This window comes from Lutra lutra, chromosome 2, assembly GCF_902655055.1.
Source record: "Lutra lutra chromosome 2, mLutLut1.2, whole genome shotgun sequence".
NCBI lineage: Eukaryota > Metazoa > Chordata > Mammalia > Carnivora > Mustelidae > Lutra > Lutra lutra.
The window spans coordinates 54,153,156-54,168,984 of NC_062279.1; the positions used below are offsets into that span (position 1 = coordinate 54,153,156).

Below are 15,829 nucleotides of genomic sequence, written 5' to 3' on the forward strand. Positions count from 1 at the left end.
ATGAGTTATTGTTTTGACTTATAAGCATACTGTTCGTAAAAATTGATTAAACAATCATGCAAAAATGGAAATAGGAACTTAGCATTTAACATTATTTTCTAATTTACTCTATGATTTATTATAATCTCCCAACTATTCTATGCAGCTAATGGTCAACTGACTTTCGAAAGAAAGTGACTGTGTTTCAGACATAGTATTGGAAAACGCTTTAAATTTACTTCAGCCAAAATAGTTGGAAAATTGCATTAAAAAATAGCTACTGGGGCACCTGGGTGGCTCAGTGGCTTAAAGCCTTTGCCTTTGGCTCAGGTCATGATCCCAGGATCCTGGGATCGAGTCCTCTCTCTCTCTCTGCCTGCCTCTCTGCCTACTTGTGATCTCTGTCTAGCAAATAAATAAAATCTTAAAAAAAAAAAGCTACTGGGTTCTGATGTCATTTCAGAGATGTGGAGAATTAGATAGTTCCCCTGCCTTTACAATAAGAAAAAAACTCGAAAAGCTGCAAGTTTATGATTTTCCAATTAAATCATGAAAGCTGCAATGGGAAAATATTAAAGTAAAATCAGGAATGTCAGAAGCACTCTCAGGGAGAAACAAGACCCAGGAATTTGCTTACTTGAGACAGAAAATATTGAATGGTGCATAAGCTCGTGAGAAGAATCAACTAGATTTTAGCTGATTGCTGAATCAGCTGAGTATGGGAGATATATATAATATATGTATATTATATATAATATATATAATATCTAATATATAATCTCTGAGTATGGGAGAGCATGAAAGCTGGAAGCCATATGGGACAACTATGTTCATACTCCTTTACAAGCTTTTCTTTCATGAACCCCACCAGGTATTTACAGAGAAGATTAGAGATATATATTTGATTCTTTTTTCTTAAGAAAACTTGCCCAATGGTGCGATTTGGAGAATGAAACAACATCCACTGGCTAATTTTCTACCCAGTGTCATCATCTGTATATGGAAACAGAGCCCTAATAAGCAAGGTCATTAGACTCTATTGCCTGAAGGTACAGGTGAGAACCCAGTGTAGTTGTGAGAGAATAAAACGTTAACTCCGTCCCCCACCCCCTTGCTCCAAAGAAGGGTAGACTGCATACTCAGCTTAACATTACCTCTGGAAGAGGGGAAGGGATATTTGTAAAGACACCATATCTAGAACATGTTTCAAGTACCTAACTAGGACGGCAGCTTAACGAGAACTTGAGAGTGACCCTACCTCTCTAGCTCCTGACCACTATACTGCCATGATTTGAGTAAAAATAAAAGTAGAATTTACTGGAGAAAGATGTAAGGGAGACACCCATTCTGGTGAGCAGCACAGAGTGGAGAATAAATATGAAATTTCATATAGAAAAAGAATATAGCTAGAACTGACAGTGAAACTATTAAATCCTGCTTAATAAAGGCAAAAGACTATCCCTACAAAATATTTATTATTGACTCTTTTCTTAATTCCCCAATTTTACATACTTTGAACAGAAAAGTTATTAGATAAATAATTGTATTCTCTTAACTAAGAAACAATAGGGAAAAGAATAAAGTGGGCAATTAATGAAGTTTCTCCAAGGGGGAATCAAGTGACCAATATCCTGCTATATCATAAAGTCCAATTTCTCTAAATATTAAAGGAAAATCTTGCAAGTTTTTGATTGATATGCCCTATGACATCTGTCATATATCCTGACACTGTTATTAAACCTCTCCCTGGGAGTCAATGACTATCATGGGCCAGGGACCTTCAGCAGCCATCAAACACTTTCTATGTCCCAGTCCAACTGTTACCATCAGACCTTTAACTGAGCAACATTCTTTCCTCCTTTGTGACATCACATCCACTAAATAAATGGGGTGGTATGAGGGATTTACTGTAAAACAGATGCTCTCCTGATGGCCTATTCCTGGACATTCCTGAGGACTCTCAAAATCAGGTCATAGATAATTTAAACAATGATTTATCTATATTCTTAGTAGAAATTGAAGGTCTAAGAAGTAATCACACTTCTGGGCACAAAGGGTGTTACTTTTCCAATATTATTTGGACTGAATCTATCAATTTCAGATTGCACCATCCAAACATCCACCAAGATTTGCATCATACTCTAAAACCATAACCAAAAGGGTACCAAAATCAAAATGATAAAAATCTAAAAGATAAATGAGTCCTTAATCCCTGTGCTTTTCCTTATAATGATTTTATTCTTTAGGTTAAAAAAACCCCAAACAGCCAAGATATAGATTTGTTCAGAATCTCAGCAACATAAATATAATAATCACTTCCTATTTATCTGTAGTAACAAATCCAAGTATCTTTTATCTTTTGTGTACCACAAAGCTGTGTATTTCATAGCTGTAAATCTGTTTTTTGTTCTTTTTTACCCAAAGAGCCATTTCTTTGCTTCCTCCTGGGAAAATGAAAGTCCTCAATCAGAACTTCAAGAGTCTTATACTTTCCTATATTTTGTTTTTTATCTCATATATTGGTCATCTTTTGTTCTACTCTAAAATACAGTTTGACTCTGGAACTGATTCTATCTACTTAATGTTTTATCTCTAATAGGCTATACACTTTCTGAAGAGAAGTAAAAATTTTGTTAAAGATTATTTCTTGGAACATAATTTATTCCAAGGAGAGGTATGTTTCACTCCTGAAAAAATTGTAACACTTCAGAAATTTCCCAGGTTACTAACTAAGAGATCACACGGATGATTCCTAAGGCTCACTGGAAGGCTATGGGTTCCAAATGTATTAATTTCCTATTGCTGCACAACAAACTAGCACAAACTTAGGTACTTAAAACAACATACACCTATTATGTCACCATGTCTGGGGGTCTGAAGTCCAGATGAGGCATAGATGGGCTCTTTGCTAAGGGCCTTGCGATCTGAAATCAAGGCATTAGCTACCTTGTAGTTCTCTTCTGGAGTTTGAGGTCCTTCTCCAAGCTTATTAGGTTATTGATAGAATTTAGGTCCTTGTGGTTATAGCATTAAGGTACTTAGGTTTTAAAAGCTGGGGCTATCCACTGGCAGCTTTAAATTCTACTTTTCAAAAGTTGGGAGATTATGCCGAGCTAAATAAGCAGAGCAAGTCAATTATATGATTTCACTTACTTGAGAAGCTTAAGGAATAACATGGAGGGCATTAGGAGAAGGAAAGGAAAAGTGAAGGGGGGGGAGTCGGAGGGGAAGATGAACCATGAGAGACTGTGGACTCTGAAAAACAAATCAAGGGTTTTAGAGGGAAGGGGATGGAGGATGGGTAAGCCTGGTAGTTGGTATTAAGGAGGGCACGTATTGTTTGGAGCACTAGGTGTTATACATAAACAATGAATCTTCGAACACTACATCAAAAACTAATGATGTATTGTATGGTGACTAATATAACACAATAAAAATTAAAATAAAATTTAAAGAAATTCAGTCTACAAAAAAATAAACTTAAAAAAATAAATCCTACTTTTCTTCTCCCATAGAATGGAAACCCATGACTCTAAACACTGTTTCTTTTTTTTTTTTTAAGATTTTATTTATTTATTTGACAGACAGAGATCACAAGCAGGCAGAGAGGCAGGCAGAGAGAGAGGAAGGGAAGCAGGCTCCCTGCTGAGCAGAGAGCCCGATGCGGGACTCGATCCCAGGACCCTGAGATCATGACCTGAGCCGAAGGCAGCGGCTTAACCCACTGAGCCACCCAGGCACCCTAAACACTGTTTCTTAAATGTCTAATAGATTTATTAAAATACCCCTTAATAAGTTTATTACAACATGCCTAGAAATCTAGGTTTAATCATGTTGGTTTGTTGATTATATCTTAAGAATAAAATCAGAAAAACATCAGGCAAGATACCCTGTAACAGATCTCAACTCACTCTAGAATATGACTCCTTCCTAGAGGCAAAAGTATGTCCAGATAACTGAATTTGTTGTGGTCCCAAAAACTTCCTGTCTAAGTGAAAAGAAGGGGTTTATATATACACTAATAGTGGAAATCCTTTTGGGATAGTCTATTATTTCAGAAAGCTTTATAAAATATAGAAATGCTTAACCTAAGAAGGAACCCTAATTTAGAATGGTTAGCAGATGGGCATTTAATAGCTCTAATGTTGGTTTTTTTTTTTAAGATTTTATTTATTTATTTGACAGACAGAGATCACAAGTAGGCAGAGAGGCAGGCAGAGAGAGAGAAGGAAGTAGGCTCCCTGCTGAGCACAGACCCTGATGCGGGACTCAATCCCAGGACCCCAGGATCACGACCTGAGCCAATGGCAGAGGCTTTAACCCACTGAGCCACCCAGGCGCTCCTCTAATGGCTTTTAATAAGTTGGCTATTTTCAAGAAAGAACAAGGAATTCAAAAAGATTTCAAAGCAGAAGGAAATGCCCTGGTTGATCAATATGCCAAACATTATACCTAATCAAAATCCCACTTCTCACAAAAAAACAAAAGACAACAAACCATGTCTTTGCAGAAATTCAAAGAGAATATTATGAAATATTATACAATACCACCCTTTTGTTCCAGAGTTAGAAAACGGCATTTATTACATGGAAATAATCCCTTTCACACTTAAGAATGGCTGCCTGTGACTGCAAATGAAATCTTGAAAAGACTTTATATGTCATTACCTGCACATTTAGGACAAATTGGACAGTGTACTCAACATTAGTGAAGAAACAAACTTCATTATCTGTTAATGATGGTGCCAAAAATGTATAATACTATTTGATAAAACTATGCAGAAATTTGGACCCAAACCAGATCATTGGGCAGTCCCTAATAACTGCTATTCAACTGGCAATACAAAGGCTTACTGGCTATTATCCAAAACCTGGACTGGTATGCACTTTCTTGTTAAATGGATTTTTACATTAAGATTAGTAGCTGAGGACATCTCTTGCTATCCATTTTGGCCCATCACTTTTAACTCTCAGAAGAGTTAAGTGAATTCAAGAATGGGATAAACTAGGGTACGTGGTTGACTAAATTGTTTAAGCATTGGACTCTTGGATTTGGCTTAGGTCATGATCTCAGGATCGCAAGAGCCCCCGGTCAGGCTCCTCATTTGGCACACAGTCTGCTTGAGATTCTCTCTCTCTCTCTCTCTCAAATAAATAAACAACTCTTAATGAATGAGATAAGCTGGACCTTAATCTTAGGACCTAAATCTTAACCATCCAAAGGGAATTCTGGATTTTTTTGCTCTCTACTCAAGCCTCTTCATTTTTTAATAAAAAAATCTGAAATAGGGTGGATTGTACATACCATAATTCAAAGGCTAGCTAGGGGAAACTAGACAATGTCAAAACTCTTGGCCAAAAATATTGCTTAATTGAACAGGAAGCAATTAGTTCAGAATAGAGTCATTTTAGATATAATGTTGATTTTTGAGGGTGAATGTATGTGATTTTAAGAAAAGACTATTGTGCTTGCATTCCCTACAAGTTTCTCTGTAACTTTATATATTACTATTAATATTACCATTTACTGTATTTACTATTACTATTATTGGGGAACAAGGAATCATTAAATTGAATATTTTGGCTAAAACTCCCATATTGCTTCTGCAGACTCTTTGGATTAGGAAAAAATAAGGTGATTAGTTGCATACTGATGATGACACAATTGTTTGTTCATAAGCAAGAAATTCAGCAATACCTTAGATCCTGCTCCAGGAATGTATTTGCCAAAATGCTCTTGTAACCACTCAACTTAAGAGTAATAGTAGATCAGATTTAAAGAACCATTGTTGAAAAAGCTAACATTTCCTGTGGTAGTGCCAATAATTTTGTGTGTTTAAACAAGTTTAACAGGGGACTGTTAGCCATACTAAAGTGAGAATCACTGCTTTATAAAGATAACAATTTTTTTTTCCACAGAAGACAATCATTATTGCCCTTACACTCCAACAAAATCAACAACAACTCAGTGTTTTATCATGTATTAAGTTAAAAGTGAGGAGGGCAATAGATAACTTTGTCAGCTTGGACAAGTCAGACATAAGCAATTACAAATAACACAGTAATCCATGTCTATATTCTTAGAACCTAACAGTGAGCCTAAAAAGAAATGTTCTAAAAAGTGTAAACCATGCTGCTAGTTTTCACGAAAATAACTTCTGGGGTATATAGTATATATACTTGACATGGTCCTTTGGAAATAAAACAGAGTATCCAAAAGTGTTATTGAGTTAAGCAAAGATGTTTTAATGGGTCATTGAATGAGAGGTGTGGAACAGAGGTTGCATAATAAGAGCAGTATATAATTATGTATATATAGAATGCATGTCTATAGATTGCTCTCAGAAAATACATAGACAAAAATATCCATACACATTAATATGTAACATTCTCTTCAATTATAAAAAGACATTGGCACCTAAACTTTGTGTTTACATTACAGATATGTAATAGGAGAACATTCATCTCACATTAAAATGAATGTTACTCACAGGATATGAGAATAAAATAAAGATATGTATCACTGAATAATTGGTGAGATACAAATTCTATGTTTGAGTGTTGCATATTCTAACTGTATACTCCTTGTTAACTTAAGATTGATATTTAATCTTTGAAAGGTATGAAAACACACAAAACAAGTTCTATACAAATATAAATCTATGAGACAATAACTGAAAAGATACACACCCACCTGTTAATAACTGTTACTTTTGGAAAGAAGCATGAGATTAAGGATAAAAAAGGAGTTTTCATTTCTTATTCTATAGAAGTCTGAATTATTTAAAAATGAGCATGTATCCTTGAGTTACTTTTTTTTTTACTTTAAAGATAATTAAAATGTAATTATGATTTAGATATCCAAATATATTTGCAGAGATACTTGATAATGTTTCAAGAAAATATTTAGTCGGGTGCTTGGGTGGGTCAGTTGGTTAAGCAGCTGACTTTGGCTGGGGTCATGATCGTAGTGTTCTGGGATTGAGTCCTACAGCCAGCTCCCTGCTGTGCAGAGAGCCTGCTTTTCCCTCTGTGTCTGTTTCCCTCTCTCTCTCTCTCTCTCTCTGTCCTTCATGAATAAATAAATAAAATTTTAAAAAAGAAAAAATAGTTGTCAATTTAAAAAGATATATGTAAATTACATAAAAATCAAAGCAATCTCTGTCTTTCCATACATGTGAAATAAAATGCTTTTTCTTCATCTTCAAAAAGTATACAAAATAATTATATTATGAAAATTTTGTTTGAAAACCAATTTAATAAATTGGCCTTAATGTTTGGATAATTTCCAATAGTATAAGTGAATAAAATGCAGAAATTAAGTATTTTCTATGAAGACAAAATTTATGCATGAGAGTGCTTTGGAAGGAAACATCTTTTTCACAATAGGGATGATTATAAAGTTTAAAGTATAGCATTGTTTAAAATGGAAATATGAAGATGAAGGTCAAAATATGAGTAAAAAATGCATATTTGATAATGAGATCATTTCACACAGGATTTTTAGCACCCAGAAGCCACTTTAAAGAGAAATGGTTAATAGTTCTTAAAATTCACTTTACATAATGTTATATGATCATACACTTAACTATATCTTTTTCACATTTCATATAACAAAAGATAAAAATGTTAAGTAGTGCTTTTCCACAGAGTACTAAAAGATACATACTGAATGACATCAAAAAGGAGAGTTATAGAAATTTCTATTTATATAATAATTACATGCATTTTCTTGCAGGAGTAGCTGTGTTTTATTTATTTATTCTTTTTTTTTTATCTGTGGTGCTTTTAATAATTATTTATTAGCAACTAATGTGGGCCATAGAACAACCAGGGCCATTCCTAAGTGTATCTTTGCCTCATTCACCAGTACCAACTCTCTTTATGCTCAGCACACACGTTTTGTTATTGCCATACTCAAATATTTCCAATTTCTTATTCTTATGTTTTCAAATGTAGCAAAATTTCTTCATTTTTTAAAATTGGGGTATAATGGCATGTAACATTATGTTAGTTTCAGGTGTACAACATGATGATTTGTTATTGCAAAAGAATCACCACAATAAATCTAGTTAACATCTGTCACCATACATAGTTTTAAATGTGTGTGTGTGTGTGTGATGAGAATTTTTAAGATCTACTTTCTTAGCAACTTTCATATAGGTAGTACAGTATTATAAACTATAGTGATCATGCTGTACATTATATCCTCATGACTTACTGATCTGTAACTGAAGGTTTGCATCTTTTGACCCACTTCATCCATTTCACCCACCCTTCAACTCTGGCAACTACCATTTGTTGTATGTAACTATGAGCTTGGTTTTTTGATTTTTAAACTTTTATTGTTGCGATTTTTTTATATTCCATATACAAGTGAGATAATATAGTCTTTATCTCTGTCTGATTCATTTTACTCAGCATAATGCTGTCAAGGTCTATCCATATTGTTGAAAATAATTTTATATATATATATATATATATATATATATAATTTCTTTATCCATTCATCCATTGATGGACACTTAGGTTTTTCCATATCTTGGCTATTGTAAATAATGCTACAATGAACATAAGAGTGAATACATCTTTTTAAGTTAGTGTTTTGCTCTCTTTAGATTAAAAACCCAGAAGTGGAATTGCTAGATTATAAGGAAATTCTATTTTTAATTTTTTTTTTTAGAAAACTTCACATTTTTTTTTCTATAGTGGTTTCCCCAGTTTACATTCCTACCCACAGTGCCTAAGGCTTCCCTTTTCTCCACACCCTTGCCAATAACTTTTTATTTCTTGTCATTTTGATAATAGCCACTATAATAGGCATGAGGTAATATTTCATTGTGGGTTTGATTTGCATTGCCCTGATAATTAGTGATTTTGAGCACCTTTTCATATACCTGTTGGCCATCCATCCATATGTCATCTTTGAAATATTTTTTGATCTGATTGTTTGTTTTTTGTGATTGAGTTATAGGAATTCTTTATATATTTTACATATTAACTCCTTGTCAAATATATAATTTATACATACTTTCTCCTATTTCACAGGTTTCCTTTTCATTTTGTTGTTTTCTTTCTCTGTGCAGAAGATTTTTAGTTTTATTTAGTCTCACTTGTTTATTTTTGGTTTTGTTGCCTTTACTTTTGGAGTTAGATCCAAAAAAATCACGACCAATACTGATGTCACTGCCAATGTTTTTCTCTAGGAATTTTATGATTTTGAAATATACACCCAAATCATTAACCCATCTTGAATTAATTATTTGTGTATGTTTAAGATAGAGGTACAGTTTCATTCTTTTTCATGTGGCTGCCCAGTTCTCCTGACATCATTTGTTGAAGAAACTGCCCCTTTCTCATTGTATCTTCTTGACTCTTTTGTTATAAATTAATTGCCCGTATATTCATGGATTTATTTCTCAATTCTGTTCTGTTCAATTGATATATGTGCCTATTTTGTTTAAGATTTTATTTATTTATCTGAAAGAGAGAGAGAGAGAGATGCAGGGCTCAATCCCAAGACCCGGAAATGAAGACATGAGCTGAAGGCAGATGCTGAACCAACTGAGCCATCCACAGGCCCCTTTATGTACCTATTTTTATGCCAGTTCCATACTGTTTTGATTCTGTGGATTTGTGGTATAGTTTGAAATCAAGGAGTGTGATGCCTCTAGCTTTAGTCTTCTTTTTCAAGATTGTTTTGGCTATTTGGGGACTTTTGTGGGCATACGGATTTTACTATGGTTTGTTCTATTTTTGTGAAAAATGCCATGGGAATTTTGATATGGATTTATTGAATCTGTAGATTGCTTTGGGTAGTATGGACATTTTAATGACATTAGTACTTCCAATCCATGACAATGGAATATCTTTCTATTCATTTGTCTTCAAATTCTTTTATCAAATGTCTTATAGTTTTCAATGTACAGGTCTTTCACCCCCTTGGTTACATTTATTGCTAAGTATTTTAACTTTTTGATAAAATTGTGAAAGGAAGTATTTTCTTAATATGTCTTTCTGATAGTTATTAGTGTATAGAGACAACACATTTATGTATATGGATTTTGTGTTATGCAACATTACTAAATTTATTCATTATTTCTAATATAGTTTTTTGGTGGAGCCTTTAGAATTTTCTATATATAGTGCCATGTCATCTGCAAATAGTGACAGTTTCACTTTTTCCTCTCCAATTTGGTTACCTTTTATTTCCTTTTTTAAATTAATTGTGCTGGCTAGGAATTCCAATACCATGTTAAATAAAAGTGGCAAAAATGCGCACTCTCATTCCTGATCTTAGAAGAAAAGCTTTCATCTTTTCACTATTGAGTATATTAGATGATGGCTTGTGATATATAGACTTTATGCTTTGAGATACACTTGATATATAGTTTTTTAAGAGTTTTTATCATGAATAGATATTGAGTTTTGTTAAATGTATTTTTCTGCATCTATTAAGAAAATCATGACTTTTATTCTTCACTTTATTAATATGGCATATCACGTTACTTCATTATTTATTGTTCTGCATCCCTGGAATAAAGTCCACTTAATCATTGTATATGATCCTTTTAATGTATTATAGAATTGGATTTGTTAATATTTTGTTGAACATTATTATATATGTATTCATCAGGGATATTGGCCTATAATCTTTTTTGTGTTCCATTCTTCTCTGATTATGGCTTCAGGTTAATGCTGGCCTCATAAGTGGGTTTGTAATTCTTTCCTCCTCCTCTTCTTCTTTTTCATTATTTTTTCTCCTAAAGAGCTGAGAAGGATTAGTACTAATCTTTCTGTAAATGTTTGGTAGAATTTACTGTTATAAATTGGTAGTAAAGTCATCTAGTCCTGGTCCTTTGTTTCTTGGGAGGTTTTTGATTACTGCTTCAATCTCCTTACTAATAACTGGTATGTTCAGATTTTATATTTCTTCATGATTCAGTCTTGGTAGATTGTATGTTTCTAAAAATTTGTGTTTTTCTTCCAGGTACTCATATATGTTGACAAATAGTTATTATATTGTTTTCTTATGATCCTCTGCATTGCTGTGGTATCACTTATAGAGGCAACTCTCCGATTCTTGAGCTTATTTATTTAAATCTCCTCTCTCTTTCTTGGTGAGTCTAGCTCTTTAAACTCTCTGACTCTGTCAGTATTGTTTATACACTTAAAAAAAACAGCTTTTAGTTGGATTATTTGCTTCTGGGGTGTTAAATTGTACAAATTCTTTACATATTTTGGATATTAATCTTTATCAGATATGTCATTTACACACATCTTCTCTCATTCAGTAGGTTGCCTTTTAATTTTGCTGCTTCTTTCATTGTGCAGAAGCTTTTTATTTTGATGTAGTCCCAATAGTTTATTTTTGCTTTTATTTCCCTTGCCTCAGGGGACATATCTAGAAAAAATGTTGCTATGGCCAGTGTCAGAGAAATTACTGCCTGTGCTCTTTTCTAGGATTTTTATAGTTTTAGATCTCACATTTAGATCTTTAATCCATTTTGAATTTATTTCTGTGTACGATGTAAGAAAGTGGTTCAATTTCATTCTCTTGTATGTAGCTGCCCAGTTTTCTCAGCACCATTTTGAAGAGACTGTCTTTTGAATATGTCAAAGATTAACTGAGTACATAATTGTGGGTTTATTTCTGGATTTTCTATTCTATTGATATACTTGTTTATGTACCAGTACCATATAGTTTTGATTACTATAGGTTCGTAATATGACTTAAAGTCTGGAATTGTGATACCTCCAGTTTTGCCTTTCTTCTTCAAAATCACTTTGGCTATTAGAGCTCTTTGTGGTTCCATGTACATTTTAAGATTTTTGTTGTTGTTGTTGTTCTAGTTCTGTGAAAAATGCTCTTGGTATTTTGATAAGGATTGCATTAAATCTATAGATTGCTTTGGTAGTATAGATATTTTAACAATGTTTGTTCTCTCTATGCATGAGCATGGGATGTCTTTTCATTTCTTTATATCATCTTCAATTTCTTAAAACATGTGCAGAAGAAATGATCAGACATTTCTTCAATAAAGACATCCTGTTGGCCAACAGACACATAAAAAGATGCTCAGCATCACTCATTATCATGGAAATGTAAATTAAAATTATAATGAACCATAAAACATCTGTCAGAATGGCTAAAATCAAAAACATGAAAAAACAACAAGTGTTGGCAAGAGTGTGGAGAAAAACAAATCCTCTTGCACTGTTGGTGGGAATTTAAACTGGTGCAGCCACTATGGAAAACAGTATATAAGTTCCTCAAAAATTTAAGAATAGAGTTACCCTATGATTCAGCAATTGCACTAATTTATCTTAAAATACAGAACCACTAATTCAAGGGATACATGCCTTCCTGTTTATTGAAACATTATTTATGATAGCAAAATTATGGATGCAACCCAAGTGTTCAATAGATAAATGGATAAAGAAGATATTGTATATATAATATATATATATATTATGTATATATATACATAATGAACTATTATTCAACCATAAAAAAGAATGAAACCTTGCCCTTTGCAATGACATGGTTGGAGATAGCATAATGCTAAGCAAAACAAATGAAGGAAAGACAAATGCCATATAATTTCACTCATATGTGAAATTTAAGAAACAAACAAACAAAAATAGGCAAAGGGAAAAAGAAAGAGACATAGAGAGACAAACTGTGAAACAGAAGTATATCTCCTAGCTATAGAGATCAAACTGATGATTACCAGAGAGGAAGTGGGTGGGGGTAATGTGTAATAGACAATGGGGATTAAGGAGTACACTTGTCATGTTGAGCACAGAGTGATGTATGGAGTTGCTGAATCACTATATTGTACACCTGAAATTAATCTTACACTGTATGTTATCTACACTGGAATTTAACTAAAAATTTTAGAAAACCAATTTTTAGTTTAATTAATCTCATCTATTATATTTTTAGTCTCTATTTTATATATTTATGCTCTAATCTTTTTTAATCCCTTCCTTCTACTAACTTTTAACTTCATTTGTTCTTTTCCTAGTTCCTTTAGATGTAAAGTTAAATTGTTTATTTGTGATTTTTTTTCTTGTTTCTTGATGTAGGCATTTACCACTATGAACATACCTTTTAGAATTGCTTTTGCTACATTTTATAAGTTTTGGTATGTTTTCATTTTCATTTATCTCAAGGTACTTTTCTATTTCTCTTTTGATTTGATTTTTAGGTATTTTTGGATTTTACAGCTTTTTTTAAACTGATTTCTAGTATCATTCCCTTGTGGTAAGAAATGGTACTTAATATATTTCAGTATTCTTAAATTTATTAAAACTTGTTCTGTGACCTAACCTATGATGTATCCTGGAGAATGTTACATGTCTACTTGAGAAAAATGTGTATTTAGTTGCTTTTGGATGGAATGTTCTATAAATATCTGTTAAGTCCATCTGGTCCAACATATTATTAAGGGTAATGTTTCCTTATTGCATATCTGTCTGGAAGATCTTTCTATTGATATAAGTGGAGTATTAAAGTCCCATTCTACCATTGTATTGCTATCTTTTTCCTTTTTTAGTCCTGTTAATATTCACATATTTAGATGCTTATGTGTTGAAAGCATAAATATTTACAAATGTTATGACCTCTTGTTGGATTGACTGCTGTATGAGTATGTAATGTCCTTCTTCGTCTCTTAGTACAGATTTTTTTTAAAGTTTATTTTATCTAACTATAGCTTTGTCAGATTTTTTTTTGTTTTATTTGGATAGAATATATTTTTCCATCCCTTCATTTTCAGTCCATGTGTTTCCTTACAACTGAAGTAAGTTTTCTGTAGGATATATATCTATCTATATCTATATAATCTCTATCTCTATCTATATCTACCTGTATATAGATATGCTTGTTTTTTTCTTCCAGCCATTCATTTGCTCTTTGTCTTTTTATTGGAGAATTTAGTCCATATACATTAAAGTAATTATTGATAGGTGTATACTTACTGCCTTTTAGTTAATTGTTTTTTGGCTATATTGTAGTTCCTCTTCATTTCTTCTTCTTCTCTTGTTCTCTTCCTTTGTGGTTTGATGGCCATAGTGGTATGCTTGCAGTTTACCTTTTGTGTAACTACTATAGGTTTTGCTTCATCACTATCATGAGGATTAAATATAGCATTTATTACAGTCCATTTTAAATTGATAATTTAAGTTTGAATGAATTCTAAAGCTCTACATTTTTACTCTCTCCAACATTTTTTGGTTTTTGGCATCATGTTTTATACTTTTTATCTTGTGTATCCCTTAATTAATCATTGTAGTTATAGTTATTTTTACTAGTTTAGTCTTTTAACCTCAATACTAGCTTTTTAAGTGATTAATTTACTACCTTACTATATATTTACCTTTATCAGTGAGATTTATACTTTCAAATGTTTTCCTGTTACTAGCTAACACCTTTTCTTTTTTAGCCTAAAGAATTTTGTTTAACATCAATGGTGATGAACTCCTTTAACTTTATCTGAAAAGTTCTTTATCTTCCCTTCAATTCTAAATGATAACTTTTCCAGGTAGAATATCTTGGCTGGAAGTTTTTTCCTCTCAGTACTTTGGGTATATTGTGCTACTCCTTCTGACCTGTAAAATTTATGCTGAAAAATCTGAAGTTAGCCTTATGGGGTTTCCCTTGCACATAAAAAGGTATTTTTCCACAACTGGTTTAAGATTATCTCCCTGTCTTTAACTTTGGACATTTTAAATAAAATATGTCTTGGTGTATATTTCTTTGGGTTCATCTTATTTGGGGTAATTTGGGCTTTCTGGATGGATGTCTGTTTCCTTCTCCAGTTTAGGGAATTTTTTAGCCATTATTTCTTCAAATAAGTTTTTTTCCCCATTTTTCTTTCTCTTCTTTGGACACCCCTATAATGCAAATATTGGTCTTCTTGATGTTGTCCATAAATGTCCTTTAATCTAACTTCACTTTTTTTCTCTTCTTTTCTTCTTTCTTTCTTTCTTTCTTTCTTTTTTTCTTTCTTTCTTTTGTTTTTCTTTCTCTTTCTCTCTATTTCTTCTGTGATTGGATGAGTTTCACTGAAATGGCTCTGGGTTAATGGATCCTTTCTTCTGTTTCATCCAGTTTGCTGTTGAACACCTCTAGTGTATTTTTCAACTCAGTTATTGTATTCTTCAGCTCTGTGACTCTATTTGATACTTTAAAAAATATTTTAGAGGTGCCTAGATAGCTCAGTTGGTTAAGATCCAACCCTTGGTTTTAACTCAGATCATGATCTCAGGGTTCTGAGATCGAGACTCCATGCTTAACATGGAGTCTACTTAAGATTCTCTCTCTCCCTCTGACCCTCCCTCTATTTAGGTGTTCGCTCTCTCTTTCAAATAAATAAATGAATCTTTAAAAAAATTACCCTTTGGGGTTTCAAGTTGGCTTAGAACTTGTAGAGTTTTGGAGAGCCTAGGTGGCTCAGTTGGATGAACATCTGACTCTTGTTTTTGGCTCAGGTTGTGATCTCCAGGTTGGGAGACTGAGCCCTATATTAGGCTCCGCACTCAGTGGAGAGTCTCCTTCCCTCTCCCTCTCCCACCCTCCTATGAAATAAATAAATCTTAAAAAAAAAAGAAGTTGTAGAGCTTTGTTATTTTTTGTTAAGTGCTTTAAGCAGTCTTTCTCCTTATAAAAGTGGTGAATTTAAGTCAGCATGAAGTAGGCGTTTAGGACATTATTTTCTTGCATTAAAGAGAACATTCTGAATTTTAGAAATGAAGTGTTTTACTAATTGGAGAGAACAAGTCAGCCCATAAATATCTTGATATATTTTCATAGTAGCCTTAGTTAGAAGGCATAAAAATTAGTT

At 32.9% G+C, this 15,829-nt stretch overlaps 1 protein-coding gene across 2 annotated transcripts in view; it reads left to right on the forward strand.

Moving 5' to 3' along the window:
* The first annotated feature begins 1,890 nt into the window (after positions 1-1,890).
* The window catches only part of ADAM29 (ADAM metallopeptidase domain 29), a 59,404-nt gene continuing 45,465 nt past the window's right edge, over positions 1,891-15,829 (forward strand). Inside the window, exon 1 of one of the 2 annotated variants that reach the window (XM_047719791.1) lies at positions 1,891-1,949. The gene's annotated coding sequence lies outside the window, so the exon portion shown is untranslated. The remainder of the gene's footprint in view (positions 1,950-15,829) is intronic. The other variant, XM_047719790.1, reaches the window with a different exon arrangement.